We start from the raw sequence: 12,973 nt of genomic DNA on the forward strand, positions 1-12,973 counted from the left end.
TAAACCTTCTTACCCAGCCTGACCATGGTTCTGCTGTCCTGTCAGAAGGCAGTAACTTGAATGAAGGAAACAATTGAGATGGCTTATCAGAGGCTACAGACATCACAGAGTGGTCAACAGTAGGACATTTGGACAAAAAGGAACAATCCTCAGGCACCCTATAAAACCTATCAGACCTTTAGGGAGCAGGGTCAGAAAATCAGTCTCTTTAGAGGCATTAGAAAAAACATCTACTAAAGCAGCCACAATAGGAGGAATAGCCTCAGGTTTAGGAGATTGCATCTGTAGTAACTCATAGTACCGCCTATGGATATCAGAAACCTGGACACTATCCCACTTAAAAAATGCCATCATCCTAGAGATTGTATCCCCATAGGAAATTTCCTCAGAAGGAACATCTGGATTATTAGAGTCTGCCTACTCAGACCCGTAGCCTAAATGAGAAGGCATCTGGGTAGAATAAGTAAGGAATTCTTCATCAGAATCCAACTCTTCCTCAGAAGAATTTAATTCCCTCAACCTTTTAGGTGAAGAAGATGACCATGGAGGAGCAGAAACCGAACCCCCTTGAGAAGGCCTTAACAACAGTAAAGCATTAAATAAGTACTGAGAAAAGGTCTGTCACTCACTTTGTAGATCCCTAGGAGCAGAAGAAACATGTTTAGTTTTCTGTTTCTTCATTAAGGGGGCATTTGTCCTAGAAAATTGAAGGGCCCTGACTTAGGATGGCATTGCACAACTGTAGTAGGAACTTCTTCCCTTAGAAGAAACTGTGGAACCCCCTAGACACCTCAGAAAACAATCAACCATGGTTCCCCCTGAATGCCCGAAATGGATGCCTGCAAAGTCTTGTTGGACGTGCTGCCTGCCAGATCCTTGCTGGCCTCTAACCCAGAAACAGCAAAAGAATCCAGCAACACAATCAGGTGAGTCACTGGGTTTGTAATAGCCTCAGGAGAAACCCCCTGGCAGAGGTTGGACAATGGAAGATTCCTGTCTTACCTTTTTCACCTTCTTCTTCTTCCCTGACAGCTGACACTCAGGGCAGGAAGTTCCATCCATTGCATCTTTAGCAAGAAGTTTAAGATGCTGGTTCTCAAGATACAGTGAAAGGGAAGAAAGCCTCCTATGAAGGGTTTTCAGGACAAAAGCCTGACAAATTGAACAAGAAGTATGGTCGTGAGAAGCTCCTAGGCAAAAAAAATACTTATTGTGGAGGGCTTTATGGGGAATCTGTCTCCCACACTGGCATTTACCCTTCCTGGGTGACATTAACCCAAACAGGGCAAAAAAATCAAGAAAAGAACAAAACCCCCTGACTGGGTACTTATCTGTAATGGTGAGGACTTCATCAAATAGGAGTAATCACTGGAATTTCAACAAACAGAAAAAAACGGCAAAAAAACGGATAGAGGCAAACAGATTGATGGTTAAAAACAGCTTTTGGACTTGCGGAAAAGAAGTTCTGATGATGGTATGCCTGAATATCACCTTTATGCCCTACGCTTTGTGAGGCGTGTGTAGGTGATGTTCAGTGTACCCTAAAGAAATGGTAGACTTTGGTAGACTGGCCAGACGATGGGCTTCATAGCAGGAAATCCCATAAGTTATGAATACTGCAGCTGTAAATGTAAGGACATTAATGCAGTCATACCAAATGTGAGGGAAGTCTTGGTTAGAGACTCCCTCGTTTCCTTGGATTGCTTCAAGTAACTTGTGCTTATCACCATAGCATGCATTTCTCCTGCTTTCTTGCATTCACAAGGTATGCCAGACTGAGACAGTTAGTGGCACTATGCAGCAAGCAGTTTGATTGCTAAGAAAGCCACAGCGACCTTATGAGGCAGAGAGGTAAAGATAATAAGTAGGGCATAGAATTAGTGCTTGTATCAGGACAGATATTTACTTATTTACAAGCAGAGTCACCAGACTATAACAATGAGGATGGTTAGATATGTTAGCAGTAAGTCACAATTTAAGGGACAGTGGGTCTATGTCAGAAGCTTGTGTTTTCAGAAACTCAAAATTCATATTGTCAAGATGATATGACTGAGTTTCCAAACACTTGAACTTCAAAAAACAACAAAAATCTACGTTTTTAAAAAGTTTTGCAGGGGGCAAGCCCCCTTGCATCCCCATACCCCCTGCATGTTTTATATACCAACTCTGAAATCACACTACATTGGAGAAAAGGGTAAATTCACTGATCCGCACTGTTCCATGATTTCCATTCAAATGCCTCAAGTTTTCGGAAACTTGATCATATCACCTCTACAATATGAATTTTGAGTTTCTGAAAACTTGAGCTTCTGAAGGGGGCCCAGGATAGTACATAAACAGCCAGGCATTGAAATCTTAATGTACATGAGAATACTTGATTAGCTGGGCCAAGAAGACAAAGCTATCTGATCAAACCAAAACACATGATTACCAGGGTACCTTGTGACTGGGATCAAGAAGAAAAATACAATGATTTAATCTGTTTGCAGGGTTCTCAGAGATAAAGAAATGGCAATGGGTGGTAAGTCTGGCATGAACATAAAGGAAAACTCCACCCTAGAACTAAAACAATGTTTTTTCACAATATCTTTGTTTCTTGAGCTATTTTAACACTGCAAAATCACTCTAAGTGCTTTATTTGTAATTTTAGCCTGTTTTCCACGGGTCTATATCAGAATCACGAATGTTCACAATGTCAAATCTGACATTGTCGACACGTAAACAGAGAAACCGCAGAACATCGAAGAGGTAAACGGAAATCTCCGTAAATGGGAGATTTCCGTTTACTTCAATGTAGTGTGGTCATGGAGTTGGAATATTTAAGTAGCGGGGGGTGTGGGGGGTGCAGGGGGGCATGCCCCCTTCTTAAAGCAAGTAGGTCTATTTTTTTACTTTTTGTGATGTTTTTATTAGGTGTTCAGTGTTACTGGACTTTGACAATATGGTGTTGATCATATCGTATTCGAAGTTCAGTAAGTTCGAGCATCTAATATAAACCCGTTTTCCACAACATGGCTACCAATTGGGCTTGATGTATCAACGTGATCTTCTACTCCCTCAAGCCTTTCTCTTTCCCATAATACTTTATATGACTCGTGCCAGACACAAGGAAGTAACTATAAACTTCCATGCCATTGACATATAATGGGATTTGGGAGGGTCACTGTTATATTCTTTACCTTCTGTAAAAGGACTGCTTCTTTTCTGTCTTTAATCACCCTCATTTATGTTTGGCTCAGACCTTGTTTTACACTTAGAAGTTATCAAGCCACAGCCAGAAAAGTAATTAAATTGCAGGCCTTTGTTCAGGGTTTTCATTTGTAGTCTGAGGAACTGATTCTGCAAGGGTCTCTCAGTGCAGTAATAGTTTTAATACTTCTGCAGTAGTGTGGGGGGAGGGGACTCTCAATTCCTCTTGAACGACAAAAGAAAACACTGAACAAAGACCTGAAATTTGGTTACTTTTCTGGCTGTAGCTGGATAACTTCTAAGTTATTAACAGCAGCTCCTTTTCAGTTTTGGAAAATGCAAGAGTGGACTATGCAAATACTGTTTTTAGTTTAAGTACAAATGGGGAATTGTGTGTGTGTCTGTGTGGGGGGGGGGAGCAGAGTTGTAAGTGCTCAAAAGGGAGTGATTAGGTTAAAAGTAAAGGTATCTTTCAGCATTTTCAGGAACCTGTCTTGAAGTACAGTAGTTATTTATGCTAAGAATAAACTCAAATATTTCTTTCTGGAAGTTTTCCAGCATTACTCAAGAAGACAGTTAAGCCACTCGAATACCCATATTGGAAGTGACAACAATACAAGTACTTCTGTTTGGAGAACAAGCTTTCATGTGAGGGGCACAAATACAGCTCTCCTTCATTGAACTCAAACCAATGCTATCCGTCTGTCCAGAATTAAAATGTAAACAGCACAGCTGAAGGTGCACACAGCAAGTCACTGAAATAAAGGGAAATAAATGTTTGTGTTAGACTTTCATACCTGCTTCTGATTTCTCTCTCAGTTGATAACATTATTAATATGATTAAAATTATCAGCCTACTTTTTTTTTTTTTGGTAGGTTATGGTTTGAGGTCTTGTAATTGATCCAGAAATACAGAAAAAATAATAAAATGTAGATACGTTTTAAAGCAGTAGACATGAAAATCTTAGAATTTTTAGACATTAAAAAAGACGGCTAGTAAGAGAAACAGAAACTTTATACAGTAATAAAGAAAATTAACTATGGATTATAAATGAATATAAATGAATCCACTAAAATCTAAACATATACACTTTATGCTAGAATAGATGAAAAGACTGAAAATAACGGCGTCACTTTATAATCTCAAAATACTGAAATCTCGAACTTCAGTATCTTGAGACTATAAAGCTGAACATTCACAATATCGGAACCCCAAAAGCACGAAATTCAAAATCATGACTTTTAAATACACCCTTCACCGCACAAACATACATACACGTTCCTCCCCACACTACAACAAACCAACAAAACACACACAAACAACACAAATACACAGACCTACCCTGCATATAAGCAGGGGGGCTGCACCCCCCCCACAGCCCCGCTACTTATATATATATATATATATATATATATATATATATATATATATATATATATATATATACACTAACTCCAAGGTTGCACTAAAAAGACAGAGACTAATCCCACCACTGCACCCTTGGACAAACACACATCACACATGTACAAACACCACCACTCTCAACACTTACACACTCTCACTTTTGCCTCCCTACCCTAACCTACACCTAAAACTTCCCAACACACTCACATACACTCAAATCCCTACCCAAAACCTTTAAAAAAAGAGCACTTACCCAAATCTCCATATATATCCGAACAACGGCAGGCAAACCATATCCCACAGCACACTGCACCTTCCAAACACAGCAAATCCATGTAGCATGCCACCACAATTGCGGATTCGACATTTCGGATTCGATCAAGTGCAGTTTTGCTCAACTGCACTTTTGGCACTTTCGTCTCAAGATACTGAAATTCGAGATTTCAGTATTTCAAGATAGTAAAGTGCTTCCAAATAACACGTAGCAGTTCATTTGTAAGTCCATTATGAATGACGATAAAAAGGCAGAGTGAAAGCCAATAAATAAAGTTATCCAAAACATATACAAACATTTGGATTTCATTGCAGGATATGTTGACCTAGGGTGTTGTGTTAAATTGTTTAAGAATAACTTTGGCGTATTCATTGTCTTTAAAAGACCCCAGCTAATTCATGAAACTAGCAGCATGCAGTTTTATTTGGACAAAAACAAATAAAAAACATACTTCACCAGATGTGAGCTGAATGGAAATAGTATTTCCAGAGCTTGAATCCAATGGACAGAGTTAATTGAGGTTGTAGCTATAAAAGCAGTTCCAGATAATTCAGTAAAGACAGAACACATAACTGATGGGCAGATCCTCAAAGAGTCACACATGGTGTAGTGAAGTAGGTGATAAACTCCATATATTACTACAGTGATGTGCTCTAAGAAGTCCTTAGTCAGAGGCCCACAATGACAAACTCATACAAAAAAGATATTCATTATGTTAGTGCCAAGTGGTACATGCAGTTCACCAGCATAGATTTGTTTACTGGATACAGTTGCTTAGCTAATCATAATAACATCGATTATAGGTTCATAGGTAGGTACTAGGCTATCGGCCCTGGGGCCTTTATGAGCCTAGCCAAAAAGGTTCCCTGGCTTTCGCCACCCAAGAAAATTATTTTCCTGTGCCCCTGTCAAGCAGTGCCGCAGAAGTGATCCCCGGGGTGAATTTTCTATTTCCCATCCACTCGTCAATATTTTTCTTAAAGTGTTTTTTTTTTTGTTACAGCAAAGGGACTCATTATTCTGAAAATAATATTGTTTGACCAGTTATGTAAAATCTGGATAGATATTCTATAGTTCCTAGAAGACATGGAAATGTGTTCCAGTTTTCTGGGAGAAATATGCTTAATGCCTTATTTATCTTACTATGAGTCCTAAGTACATCAAGGAAATTACTATTATTATGTAATAGTTTGAAAGTGAAACACACTGATCATGTAATAGTGTTAATAAGATCCAGTTTATATTTTTGCAAGGTCTACAACAGTGAGTAGCTGAGGGAATGTTTGTATAGAACTTTGCTGTTCTGTTGTAAGTAGAGATGAGTTTGACTGTCAAAGAGCTTGATGGCCTTCCCATGATCATTGGGGTGAAGCAAGGAAATTAATGATATAATTCTAGTTTCTGACATGCAAGGAATTAATCCTTTATAGGCGTCCTAGTCTGTAATTTATTTCCTTCACAGTATTTCAGTATTTTCACTCATGGTAGTGGTGCTGCGGTAGTGTTGTCACCTCACAGCAAGATGTTGTCACGTTCGATTCTCAGTTAGAGCGTCTTCTGTGTGGAGGCATGCGTGAATGGGCGTGCCTTCATTGAAGGTTGTGTGTCAGGGCTGGTAACTCAGCACGTAAAAATCCACTACCAATCATTAGCGGACCGGAGTTCCGCTGTGGCGACACCTAACCTGGATAAGCTGAAAGACACAACAACAGTATTTCAGTATTTTCTGTGTGCTTTTTAAACGATAGTCCTCTATTACCAAATATCCATGATTATTTACAATGGTCTGCCAGTTCTATTGCACCAGAACAACCCATAAAATTCTCTGTACCTAATTTACTTACCTGAGTTACCAGTGACAATTGCTTGCTGAAATATATCATCTTTGTCTTTTTGTATTTAATAATAGATTGTTGTTACTTACCCATGATTTGATACTGTAAAAACACAGGTTATTAGACTGCCATGTCTCTACACTGTAGACTAGGGTGGAATCATTAGAATGAAGCTACTAATAAGTTGCTTCTTGAGATTCTGGGCTTAATTCCCTCAACCTCCATTTGCCTACAGACAGACTCTGAGTAAATCCCTCAACAAGACAGTGCTCCTAGGGTGAGTCTACCTCAGTCAACAAATACTAATCAATCAATACATACGTTCATTTAGATATACATATACACATAAATGGGGCAAATATCATAGGTATGTAGCTATTTACCACTAGTGCATATAAGAAGGAAAGCAATGCAACATTATAAATCCATAATTGTGGCAAAGGTCCAAGCTGTGCAGACCAGAGCAGGGCAGCTTGTGCAGTGAGCTGGTACAGATTAGCTGAACTCAGTAGACATGTCACATGATAAATAAGTAGGGCCAGAGCAGAGGGACAGGGAGATTGTGTTTGTACTTGATAACATGTGCTCACAGGATGGTGGGTATTCTTAACATGAGAGAGATTGCCTGCCAAATGACCTGATGTCGGCCAGTATACAAAAGAATTTTAGTGCCTACGGTGCATGGTATGATATGAGTGCCCTAGGGCGAACACTTGAGAAATATGTATGTAGGCTAAGTACATCCAAGGAAGAACAAGCCCAGGGGGATGGAGGGAGGGATAGAATACTACAACAGAGAAGAGGACATCTAACATTATGGTACGATTTTACACAACTAATCTATGCCCTTCTATTCTGCTGTTGCAGTATTCTTTACACAAGGGAGAACACAAAAGCTCATGAGAAGAAGGAGAAGGAGGAAGTAGGAGGAGAAGAGCTTTCCAGGAAGCCATGGAAAATGGCCCTAGTGAACCCTGTCCTGGATTTGGAGATGTTTTCCAGTTTCTAATGCTTGGTGAAGGTATGGACTGATGACCAAGTAGCTGCCTCCAGAATGGAATTGGTGTCCAACCCTTTGAAGAAGGTGCCTGAGGAGGCAATAGCCCTGGTAGAGTTAGGGATGCCAACTGTCCAGAATTCTTCTGGAGTGCCTAGAATTAAGGAACACTGCCCAGAAAATGGAGACTGCCTTTTCTGGACAGAGTATTGTCCGGAAAAAAATTAATCAACTATTAGTATCCTTGCACCTCACATGGAGCATCAACACAGAAACACTTATTTTATAGCAATTATTAGGAAAAAAAATCCCTCACACTAAGCTTAAAATGTTTGTAGTTAACACTGTGTATAACACAGTCTTTTAATAAAAAACATACTTTTTAAGACTGAAAAATAACGAACAGCTCTTATCCAATCAAGGGGAAATCTCAACATAATTGGGGATAAATCCAGAAATAATCAGGAACACTTTTAAAATACTGTTAATATTAACTTCAAACATTTGTAGAATTCTTTTGATGCAGAACAGGGAAATTTTGCAAAGCAAAATGAGAAACAAGTTATCAAAATAAGGCACAATTAAAAATTTACCCCCTACCTATAGCTAAAATATATCTCAGATTTTTAGGTATTTCCACAATTATTTTTATGTTTATTGTTCATTTCTGTAGGCAGAACCACTGGAAATTTTTTGCTGATCACAAAGCATTGTATAAACAAATGTAGAGGCAATACTTTCTGTGTGATAGGCATGCAGCCTATGTGGACCTCGCCAAGGCCTTCGACACCATCCCCCACTTTGGAATCATAGATAAACTTACTAAGCTGGGTATTAATCCTTACGTCACTTGATGTGTTGCTAACTGGCTTACCGACAGAACCAACACTGTAAAAGTAGCCGATTCAAAATCCAGCTCCAGACAAGCGACAAGTGGAGTACCTCAGGGTTCAGTTCTGGGACCTCTCTTGTTTGGCATCTACTTCTCTGAAGTACAGGCCTGCACTAAGGGACTCTGGCTAATAAAGTTCGCAGATGACTGCAAACTGGGAGCCATTATTGAGTCCCCAAATGATGTGGATATTCTACAAAAGAGCCTTACAGAAACAGACACTTGATGCCAGAGCCATGGGCACAAGCTAAATACCAAGAAATGTATAATTATTCCCTTTGGGAAAAACCATGTACCCATGAATTACCTCATAGGTGGTAGTACACTAAACACCGGAAGTGTGATAAGACTTAGGGACACAGGTGGACAGTGGTCTCACCTTCGATACCCACATTGCCACAACAGTCAGGAAATCCTTCTATGTGGCACACGTCATCACTAAGGGCATTTCATCAAGAATAAAGGAGGTCATTGTCCCACTGTGCTCATCCCTCATTAGACCCATTATAGAGTACAATGTCCCATTTGGTATGTACCTCTCAAGACATCTGCAACAACTGGAAAGGCCACAGAAATACCTCACTAAAAGAATCATAGGCCTAAAGCAGATGCCCTATGCTGACCGTCTAAAAAAACTCCAGCTATACCCTGTCGCATATCGCCTACTCAGAGGCGATCTCTGATTAACATACAAGGCCATGTCAGACCCAGAGCTGTTCTTAAAGAAATCCTAATCCCTCAGAGCTACACGCTCCAGGGATCTAAACCTGGTCATCACAATGAATAAAGCATACTGGAGGGATAGGTTCCTGACCCAGAGACTCCCCATACTCTGGAATAGACTACCCATACATATCAAGCTGAGTGCCTCTTTGGCCCTTTTCAAAAGGAACCTTGATGATTGGATGGGAGATATGAAGTTCACCCTGGGGATCACGTCAGTCACCCTGCTAGACAGGGGACCAGGGAAATAAATATTCTGGGAAGAGATAGCCAGGGAATTGTTATGGCTAGGCTTGAACAGGCCCTAGGGCCATTAGCCTAGTATCAACCTATGAACCTATACTTAACAACTGTATTCTCAGCTGTTTCAGAATCAACGCCATTGGATTATCTTTCCACTAAGGGTTTGTCAGTGTACTTTAGGAGGAACTGCTAAAAAAATTTTCCCAGATGGCTTGCACTTCCAATACCTGCATAATCTTAAAGACACCCCTTCCCCTCCTCCTTTGCAACTTTATTAGGAGGGTTGTAGTTGCATGCTCTCATCTAGCTTTTTAAATAAAACTTTATTAGGAGGGTTGCAGTTGCATGATCTCATCTAGCTTTTTAAATAAAACTTTATTAGGAGGGTTGCAGTTGCATGATCTCATCTAGCTTTTTAAATAAAACTTTATTAGGAGGGTTGTAGTTGCATGATCTCATCTAGCTTTTTAAATAAAACTTTATTAGGAGGGTTGTAGTTGCATGATCTCATCTAGCTTTTTAAATAAAACTTTATTAGGAGGGTTGTAGTTGCACAATCTCATCTAGCTTTTTAAATAAATGTACAGTCAGGGCTATCACTGCTTTACGTACATGTCAGGCTCAAGGATGCAATCACTCCGTGCTTTGTGAATGCTCAGTCCATGTAGATTTCAAGTGTGACTTGTTACATTTTATCCAAAGTACATTTCTTCATTTATTTATAATGCTTCATCTTCAGAACTCGATTGTCGCTGTTTGCCCTGACATGGGAATAGGGAAAGATGGCAACTTGCCCTGGCATCCAATATGTCTTAGGTAAAACTGTTATAATCTGATGTTGTTAGATGTTAGAATAAAGATTATAAGTTCACTCCTTTCTTTACATGTACTAACCCCCTGCCATGTCGGCAGGAGTGCTGTGGGGGAAGTCAGCGGATAACTTTACCAGTAAAAAGTTTGGGACAGAGATTAAACCAGAGGACTTTTTTAATTTAGGAACATTTTAAAGTTAAATCAGGTTGGGCTGAAAGCTATGTTTGCTGGATTTTTTTCTTGATGATAAAAAGTTTTGCATAATTCATCATTTTTGTGATGTGTTTAGCACAGTGATTTTTGCTCATACATTTCTGTTTTACTCACACTTCACTTAGATTCACGATACTCTTATTAAAAAAAAGGTGGGTATTGAATCCAGGAATCTCACATTCCATGTGGTTGTCACAGTCACTGGACCAACAAGGGTGTCTCCAGACAATTAAGTACCTGGTTCTGCCAAAAGCAGTTTTTTTTCTTTCAACTAGGAATCCACCATGAATGGTATTCGATTTTTTTTCACACAAGCAAACAATGCAATACAAACCAGTGGTATTGTGTTAACATCTCAAAAGGATGGGAAAACTCTGACCCTTGTCTAGGGATTGAATACTGGATCTCTGCATTCCATGCAATTCTCTCTGCCACTGGACAAACAAGGAGTCTCTGGAGTCTGGACAGTTAGGTCCCTGCTTTCCCCAAAAAACAGTTTTTCCTTTCAACTAGACACAAGTATACTAGGTTCATGGCTTGTACCAACCCAAACAAAAGCAAGGTAAAGCAGCTGCATGTCACAGCCTGTCTCAGATCCAAATTTTTATTAAATGCAAACATTAAATAATTATAATATGTGCTTTTGTCTGCCTCTGCAGACTTCACCAGACACAAATGGATATAATCAAACAAATTAATTTAAATAAATAACACCTATCAATGTACTGGTATACACCCACCCCTTCTAACAGCATTTAAAGTGGCCCAACACATTTTTCCTTTAATCTGCACACCAAATAAATGCAATGTAGAACAATTTTAAAATACTTGTATTAAAGACACCTTTTTAGCATGTTACTTCAATAAAACTTTTCTACTTAAATTAATATTTTATAAAAATCAAAGTATAAAAATATAAAATGTAACTGAGTATTCACAATCAATATATATTTAACTTTTAAAGTTACAAAAAAAAAAAAAACATGTCAAGTCAATGTAAGGAATGATAGTGTATTGTTTAAGGTGCCCACCTGACTCCCAACAAAGCAACCAGTCAAGTCCACATAGACTACAGGGGCACCAATATATCTATACATGTCATTATAAATAATATCATTGTTTGTACATATTTTATAAAACTTTGCCTCAGATAAAAATCATACCATGAAGTAAATTACAATTATATATATATATATATATATATATATATATATATATATATATAATAATCACCATCACCTTTGTAGTGCCTTTAGCTTTAGGATACACCCAATGGGTATATTTTCATTTAACCCTGACCAGGATCCTGTTTCTAGGCATAATTGCCACATCAGTTCTTTCTTTTCCAATAGTAGTGGCCATGGTTTGTCCCTTTCATTCCTTATCAGTATATCTATGCCCATAAACTTAAACGTATGCTCCGGATTTTCCATAATGTGTTTAGCCAGTGCGTTGTTTGAATTTTCTTTCCTGATACTATATAGGTGTTCATAAATTCTTTCTCTCAATCTCCTATCCATTTTACCTACATAGTATCCTGGGCAGACGGTGCATTGTGCCAAGTAGATTACTTGCTTTGTTTCACAACTATGCTCTATATGTAAGTTTATTTAGAACTGTGATTGCTCTTAGAGTTAGATAGAAATTTAGTCAGATTTAGTCTAGCTGTTTTCTATATTTAAGTCAGACTATTCTACAGTATTATTTTAGTCGTTTTCCTGTGATTTCTGTACTCTTGACTAGCACTGTGTTGAACTGAGGATATTTGTCTTGTGTTTTTATTATTTATTATTAAATATTTTTAAACCTTTTAACTGTGGCTGTTTTGTGTAGAGATAATTTAAGCTCTAGATTACTTGCATGTATTTAGTGATACTGTACAAAACCACACCTATAAGCCTTAAAAAAGTTCTGGTCACACTTACTAACTGGATAATAATATTGCAAAGTAATAATTGGATACCCTTTGGTAAGGGCCTTATTAGTAACTGATATTAGTGGTTGGTGGCAGCTGGTACTACCTTATAGACTGGCAGGAAGGGGCATAGCTGGAGAACTTGTGCCAGCCTTCCCCAGGAGTGTCGGTGTGTTTGTATATAACTCATATTTTAAAGTGTGTGTGTGTGTGTGTGTGTGTGTGTGTGTGTGTGTGTGTGTGTGTGTGTGTACTTGGGCAGGGACATGAACTGGTTGGACAGACAGGGTGCTGGAGGTTTTAGCTTGACCACTAGGCTGAGACCTGTACCCTATAGCTGTGCCAGTGGGGAGTCTTATTGGGGATTTGGAGAGAAAGGGAGAAACCAGCCCCAGACTGACTGTGATCTTTGTGTGGTCTTAAGGGAAATTGTACTTTGCTATGTGTGTATTTATTATTCCTCCCAATGTGGAC

At 38.9% G+C, this 12,973-nt stretch overlaps 1 protein-coding gene across 2 annotated transcripts in view; it reads left to right on the forward strand.

Annotated features, from left to right (window-relative positions):
• The window catches only part of SLC26A4 (solute carrier family 26 member 4), a 401,657-nt gene that overhangs the window by 26,613 nt on the left and 362,071 nt on the right, over nucleotides 1–12,973 (forward strand). The gene's annotated exons all lie outside the window — the stretch shown is intronic.

This window comes from Protopterus annectens, chromosome 11.part0 (genome assembly GCF_019279795.1).
Source record: "Protopterus annectens isolate FY-2018-M chromosome 11.part0, PAN1.0, whole genome shotgun sequence".
Taxonomy (NCBI): Eukaryota; Metazoa; Chordata; order Ceratodontiformes; family Protopteridae; genus Protopterus; species Protopterus annectens.